General features: G+C 35.5%; 1 pseudogene; it reads right to left on the reverse strand.

Moving 5' to 3' along the window:
- Window positions 1-5,452: 5,452 nt before the first annotated feature.
- On the reverse strand, window positions 5,453-7,707 carry LOC131158715 (auxin-responsive protein IAA13-like; annotated as a pseudogene).
- Between the last annotated feature and the right edge of the window lie 310 nt (window positions 7,708-8,017).

The following is an 8,017-nucleotide window of genomic DNA, read 5'->3' on the forward strand; positions in this document are numbered from 1 at the left end:
GAGAATTGAGAATAATTATTCTTATTTTTTCTAGCTAATTGAGAGGCTTGATAAAAAATATAAAAGAAGCTTAGTGCTTATTGTGATAAAAATTATTGTTGGCATCATTATAAAAAAATTTATTAAAATTAAAAATTAAAATGAAAAAGTATGAATTGAAAACCAACGACATGTTTAGTTAATATTTTTAAAACTAAAATAAATAAATAAATAAACTTGATTGAATAAATGTTGGGTTTTGCCTATGAATCAAACAATAATCAAAATAATATGACTACAATAATAAAATTATAAAATAACACAACTTGAAAATATTATGATGAAAATAAATATTATTAAGTTTGTTTTACGTAATTATGACATGATAATTGAGAAAAATAAACATACTTTTAGATGACTTTTATCATTTTGAGGTTTTTTTAAAAAATTTATGAATGCTTTATTTTAACTACATTTTAAATTTATGTGATATTTTTATTCAATTTTTATTAAAATTATGTTTCAAATCGTGGATATTAAAGTATCTTAACAGTAGGTTGTTAAAACATCTAAAACTATAAATTTAATTTTTATTGTTTTCAATAAATAACTAAAAAACCAACAATATGAATAAATAATTTTCATAATACATTTATACAGTGTACAAAAACGAATATAAAGAACAAATAATACGAATCAAAAGTAGGGCTACAAATAAGTCAAGCTATGGCTAGTAAGCTTGGTTTGTTTATTAAAAAATGAGTTCAAGTTTGACTTGAGCATAAAGTTTTCTATTTGAGCTCGGTTCGTTTCATATATATAACTTAAACTCAAATCAACTAAAACTTATTTCACTTTAATAAACGAGTCAAATTCAAGCGCAAGCTTGAACTCAAATTCAACTCGAGTGAAACTCATTTTAAATTGATAAACGAATTAAGTTATCAAACTAATTAAATGAATTAATAATTAATAAATTATTAATTAATTTAGGATTTTCATTCGATTATGCACGACGCATATTGGCCAGGATCCTCGTTACCAAATTTGCAGGCAAATCCTGCATATGCTTGACATAAAGGTCGGCCTAAGAGCTCACGTATATACAACGAGATGGATGCACTGGAAGGTAAGAAGAATATCACGTGCAACATATGTCATCAAAAAGGACATAACCACACGAGGTGTATGAGAATGACACAACCCAAGGATGCAACTGAACCTTCACACTAACCTATCACTTATAGGTTAATGTAGAGTCCTATTATTACCTTTAATTGCCATAAAAAGGGCGAAAGAATGATTCGGGGTGCTGCCACACATACACACTTCATGCCTTGTTTTATACCACATATTAACCCTATTCAGAAAAAAATAAAGATTCTGAATGTTCCAAAGAGCCCTTGTGATTAAGGCTCTGTTCAAAGGATAATAAATTCCTTTAACATCACAGTATGGACAATCCATAATCTGAAACTCGGTAATCTCTTTGAGTTTCCTTATGTCCCTATTATTGTAATAGTGACTATTTAACACTGCTATCTTTTTGCAAGATCGATCCAGGGCCGTCCGATTCCAGTGTATTGAAGATGGTCGATCATCACCAATCCAGTCGGGCATGGACCGATTCGTATGCTGACATCTTATATTGCCGAGGGGGCACACAATTCGTACACGACAGGATAGGCGCGGACCCCTGCATTGTTGATTAGATACGAGAGGCGGGCTTCTATGGGATATATCAAATTGGCCATATCCACTTGGATTGGCATCTCGTAACCGCCTTGGTGGAGCGATGGAGGCCGGAGACACACATGTTCCACCTACTGCACGGGTAGATGACTATCACCCTCTCAGATGTGGCGGTGTTGTTCGGGCTACCGATTGATAGGAGGCCCGTCATTGGTCGTAATGCTGGACCACAACAGGAGGGGGGCGCCAATTAAGGGGGAGCATTGCGCTGCATGTGCAAGAGATTGTTAGGAGTGGTGCCACCCAAGGGTGAGATTGTTGGTGCCCGCATCCGCATGCGGTTTCTTGAGGGCGAGATGTTTCGCCAGCTCCCTGCAGCTACAGATGATCATATAGTAGCGTGCCACGCACGTGCCCACTTGCTGCGATTGATATGTGGGACGCTATTCTGCAACCGCTCGGGGAGTTATGCGCATTTGATGTTCCTTCCACTTCTCGCGGAGCGAGCAGAGACACACCAGTACAGTTGGGGCTTCGCAACATTAGCGTGGTTTTAATGGGAGATGTGTCATGCTGTTGACGCGTCCTACTCACAGATTGGAGGAGCACTCTACTTATTACAGGTTTGGGTGAGAGAGATTCATGTCCTTAGCTCCTACGCGCCAAGGTGTCCAACGTCTTATTGAGAGGGACTAGGATGGTCACCCGATTGACCTAGCCCCACTCGCATGGAGGTTAGTAACTTCATTCACAATGCATTCGTCATATGAGTATTACTAATAATAATTCGTAGTACGTACTAGTCATCACACCTATTCACTTACGTATTATTTTGTACAGGTGGAGGAATCATTTGTTGGCACCAAATGTTGCGCAACATATGCTACCCTGGTACAGGTTTGAGTGTGACATGCACCAGGAGCATGAGGTATAGTCGCATTCAAGTGTATTCACCGTATTGCATATTTATCAGATATCCTTATACACCTCTTACATTTAGCATATGTTTATGCGCAGTTCATATGGGCACCCTATATGGATGATATTTTAGCTGACCTACTGGCTAATTATGTAGTTGGGAGGGACCTCTGGATAGCCCGAGTGCCACTCATATGTTTTCATATTATCAAGTGGCATCTCCATAACCGAGTGATGCATCGGTTCGGTTTTCGACAAGGCATTCCAGACCGCTTTTCGACGTTGGGGGTCGATGTACATGGGGACGACCTACAAAACATTGATGGCCGCGGTCAGGGGAACACGGATTGGGCTGCCGAGCAAGCAAATATGAGGGCATCAGTGGGAGTACATCATACATGGAGTGGAGGCAGAAGGTCCGATGGGTCCAGAGGACCCATATTACACGTGGTATAGGTCGATCACACGACGCTTCGTACATAGGACCGCGGAAAACTCTAACACAAACCTAATTTTTTACCGTTTACATTAGATTGTCAATGTCGTAACCACTTTTTTTGTATGCTGCAGGAAGATGTACTACACCAGGTCGACCTACTCTCTTCAGACCCTACTGTGAGAAATTTAGAGAGAGCAGGTTTGGACATTGTCTACGAGGATGGGTGACGGATCCTTACACCATGCCAGGCCCCAGCACCACGAGGAGGTCGAGCATCTCTAGTACGAGGAGGTCGAGCAGCTTTCTCCAGTCATCTGTCGAGTTCGGCCTTCTCGCTGCCCATTGTACAGGCGGAGTACGTATTCGGTCCGTTCGCACCGTATGCCCCATCAATAGCCGCCAATATTACTGGCCCGTCCAGTAGACAGGCAGACACCCCATCTAACTCTGCCGCCACCCTGCCGATGTCATACCTGCTAGACGACCCTCTCGATACAGAGGAGGTAGATGCGCCCGCGTTGCCACCTCGGACTCGTCTAGAGACTTCATATGACTTAGCTCCCTGTTCGCTTCACATAGAGATAGATGATCCAGTACCGATGGGCGGAGATGACGGACATGTAGGACATCGACGAGCCCGGACTCTAGACACGGAGGAGCAACCAAGAGAGGGCAGATGCAGACAGCAACCACCCCGACACCGGAGACGACCTCCCTGCAACATCGAGTAGGAGATGATCGTCGTATTATTTCACTTGTACGATATGTATATGTTCATTCTTTCATTTGTACATCATGTATTTGTTCATTAATTCATTTGTACATCATATATTTTTTCATAATTTTATTTGTATAAAGGACCCATATGTAAAGTGGCAAGCATCTATTTGTTCATTTTTTAACTTGTATAGATTGTTGTATTAATTCTTCTGTACAACATCAAGATATCCATTATTTTAAATGTATAGATGATCATTCTATTATTTCATTTGTACAACATTATATTTTCTCCTTTTCTTCCAATCTAAAGAGCATCGTTGTATTATTTATTTATAATTACAAATATTTATTCATTTCCCACAGGATGAATATGTGAATGAAATTTGGTTATGATTGGTGTGAATGAACGTTTCGTATTGTTTCCCACGAATGTATACACAAAACTGGTGAATGTAATATTGTAAATATACTGCTATCACTTGTGTTTGATGAATGTTTTCTTTGAACATATGCATGGATTAATATGCTCAGTTTTTAAAGGGGATTCTATCAAAATTTTTATAGTAATTTGATAGGTTGAATGTATACGAAACTGGTGAATGTAACATTGTGAACATACTGGTATCAATTGTATTTGATGAATGTTTTTTTTGAACAGGTGTGTTGATGGGATATGCTCAATTTTTAAAGAGGACTCTGTCGAAATTTTTATGGTAATTTGATAGATTGAATGTGTACGAAACTGGTGAATATAATTTTTATATGCTCAGTCTTCTTAAAAGATATATTAATTTTGTACTAGAGCTCCTAAGTATAAAATTAAATTGTTTTTTTGAAACCTTAGCTTCTAACCTTAATGCCAGTTCCACTATCCTTTACCGCAGTTCCATTGCATGACTCATAAGCGTAATTGCACAGTAATTATTATAATTGTAAATATCTTCTTTATTTTTGTTTATAGGTATTAAAGTGTTTTTCCTCTATTCATTTGACATTTTCTTGATTTTTATAATTGTGTTAAATAAATTAGTTAACATATAATTTCGTATCATCTAGGCATTTCCAAACTTCGATTAAGAAACTATCCATTCCTATAATTTTTCCTTTTTTTTTTTTATTGCAAACTTAACTTCGTTAACTCTAGATTTTAACCTTTTCATCACTTCTCAATTCCAAGTTTAAGTTTTCTACTTGATTTTCATTAAATAGCTAAGAAAAAATAACTTCTTCCTCCTTTTTTTTAATGTCTTTTTTTTTCCTTAACTAACACACTATTGTCCTCACTTTTTATACATTTTACATCACCTAAGTTCTACTCTTTCTTTCTCTAGTTCTAACAAGTTTAAATATGTCTTGTATCCATTATCTTTGTGTCTAATCTAGTATATAAATTATTAAATAATATATGTTTAACTTCACTAGTGACTTTTTTGCATCCTTTTCTCGCCTTTTAATACTTGTGTATTTTGCAAACCAAACACTATGATTAATTATCCTTTGCTTTTCTGCAGTGAGATGTGCTCTCTCCCAATCCCCCACCTTTAGGGTAAAAGCTATAATGATATTTGATATGACCTAGAGCCTATTTAATATAGTTTTGGAGCTAGCAAAATAGAACTATTCCCATTTTGGGGTAAAAGTAATTTCATACATAAAAAAAAAGTAAAGGAAGATAAAGAAAAGCACACAAGCTTCTCTTCTTTGCTAACCATCTGTTTCTTGGAATCTTGGAGTTGAAAATTAGCAATTAAGCAGACAGAAGGTGGCCGGTCAGTGTCCATACAAAACTTTGAATGCCAGATGCCAGTGTAATTAAAAATTTTAGGTACCAAGTCCATTAGCTTCCGATATCTTCATGATTTTAAGCTTCTTCACTGTGTTAAGGAACATCCTATGTACAAACCAAAAAACAAAAAAAAGCATATATATTGTCAGCATTTACAAAACATCTAAATTTTCAACTACAATATTGTCTTTTCTTATGATGTTCTATTTGATATGCACTGCCCATAGGTCTCTATCTGTCCGAAGTACCTAGGAACTTGAATGAAACAAGCCTTAAAAGTATGGTCCAAAATGTTTAATATTAGGTTACTAGTAGTGCAGCTACTGCTCCTACACCTAAAAATGTTGCTCGAAATAGACCAGCTAGTCTTCCACAGGGCTAGCCTTGTCATTTGACATCATTCCATTTAGGGCTTAGTAGTGCATATACAAACATCAGGCATAAATATGTGCATATATACACACAAGGAGACATTCACAAAAACATATATGCATAAGTATATATATATTGCACTAGTATAATCATTTAAAATGAAATGAAAGGTGCATACTCCCAAGGAACATCTCCTACGAGCATCCAGTCCCCCTCCTTATCTTCATAAGTGAGCACAAATTCGGATCATCCATTCAAAAGCTTGTAGGCCTTTCTTGCTTGCTCACTCTCTCCACTCGAACCTAGTTACACAATCATAATAACATTTTAAAACTAGAATAGAATTATCTATGCAACTCATTACTGTCCTAGTCATACTAATTTGACTTTGAGGTCAAAAATGTTTATGTCATCTTAAACCCCTTGGTTCTAAAAGTTAGTCGTTAGATTAAGGTGCAACAATGATCTAACAATAGTCTCACATAAAAACTGTTAAGATCAAATTGATAGAAATAAGTAAATTGTACATTACTGATAAAAAATATAGAAAATAAAGAATACACTCACGAATGGAAGTGATGCCCGTGGTGGGATTAAAAAACATGTCCTCCAGTGCTTGGGCAAAAGTCTAATAGCAAGCGTGAGCATTTAGATCCACTTTCCTCCCTATTGGCAATCCATCCATGTTAACCTTAACAAACCCAGGATGTCCTTTTTGCATAGCAACAGTATTGTTCTTATTGCTACCATTGTACACCTTTTTTCTTTGAAGTATCCTTAAATTTATTATCCTCGCATGTCTCATCTTCTTCAGAGGTCAGAGCCTTTGCCTGGTTAGCCAAGCTGTTCATCCTATAAGCCCTTATAGACAACTATCCCACAACCTGACTGCTCCCAAGGAACAAAATTAATTATAGTAACGACTAATAAGTAATATATTAGTTGAGACATGGGGAGAGAGAATAAACAATGGCATGAAGTAGCAATTATCTCAATCTTTCAGTTTCAGTCATGATCTCAATCTTTTAACAATCCAAATTAATGGAGGCAGATCCTCATGAGTTACCCTTCTCAAAGTTAACTAAATTTGAATGGTTTCATGGTAGCAAGAAAGAGACGGTGTAGGAGAGAAGGACAATTTCTCAATTACACGATACTCCAAAGAAAAAATAGCTCTAGAGGATTAGTTGATATATGCTTTGACTGGTTGCCGAGAAGATTAATTTTGTAACAAAAATGGATTAATATTTTAACAAATGGGTTTTTCTTTGCTGATTTTGAAATCCGGGAAAATTAGAAACTTTACTTCGGCATTTTACATATGAAAATAATCAAGATTTTATCCTCTACTTGTCATCATTTCAATTTTCTCTGTAATTTAAAAAAAGACAGTTAACCCTTACAAAAGAAAATCGAAACACCCATATTAGCAAATTAAAATTAACATTAGAATTCATAGGGAAAATGGTGGAACAGAAACACAGAGATAGAGAGAGAGGGGATAATAGACGAACAAACCCAAAATAGGAAATGCCAAAAATGCGGAAATTAAAATCCTAACTCCATCAAAGGGAACATGATCACTAAAACTCATTGTCAGAGAAAAACAAATGAATAATGGTAAAAGAAAATATGAGAACAAAAAGAGAACCAAAAGAGAATAAAAGAATCATTATGCTTTTATAAATATTTATGATGACAACACCAACAGCAGCAACAACTTCTTGGGCAACAGAATCAGCAGCTCTCTTTGTGTCAGAGACAGGGGCAACAAAAGAAGCAGAAGCTCTATTTGGAACATGTTAAACTATTTAAATATTAATTATTTTCAATTAATATTTAAATATTTCCTACTCAATAAAATAATAGAAGATTTCCCTATTTAATTAAATATAATTAGTGTATATTTATAGTGTATGACTGTTATATTAATTTATGATAAAAAAAAATTTTTAACTAAATTATGAACTGTAATTTATTATACGTGAAAATTTAAATTAATAATTGATTCTTCCCTTCAATAATTCAAAAAATAATTTAATTAATTATTATTATAATAAATAAACAATAAAGGGAAAAACAATAAATAGGTGCACAGAAAATCTCGCTAC

Source organism: Malania oleifera, chromosome 6 (assembly GCF_029873635.1).
Source record: "Malania oleifera isolate guangnan ecotype guangnan chromosome 6, ASM2987363v1, whole genome shotgun sequence".
In the NCBI taxonomy this organism is placed as follows: domain Eukaryota; kingdom Viridiplantae; phylum Streptophyta; class Magnoliopsida; order Santalales; family Ximeniaceae; genus Malania; species Malania oleifera.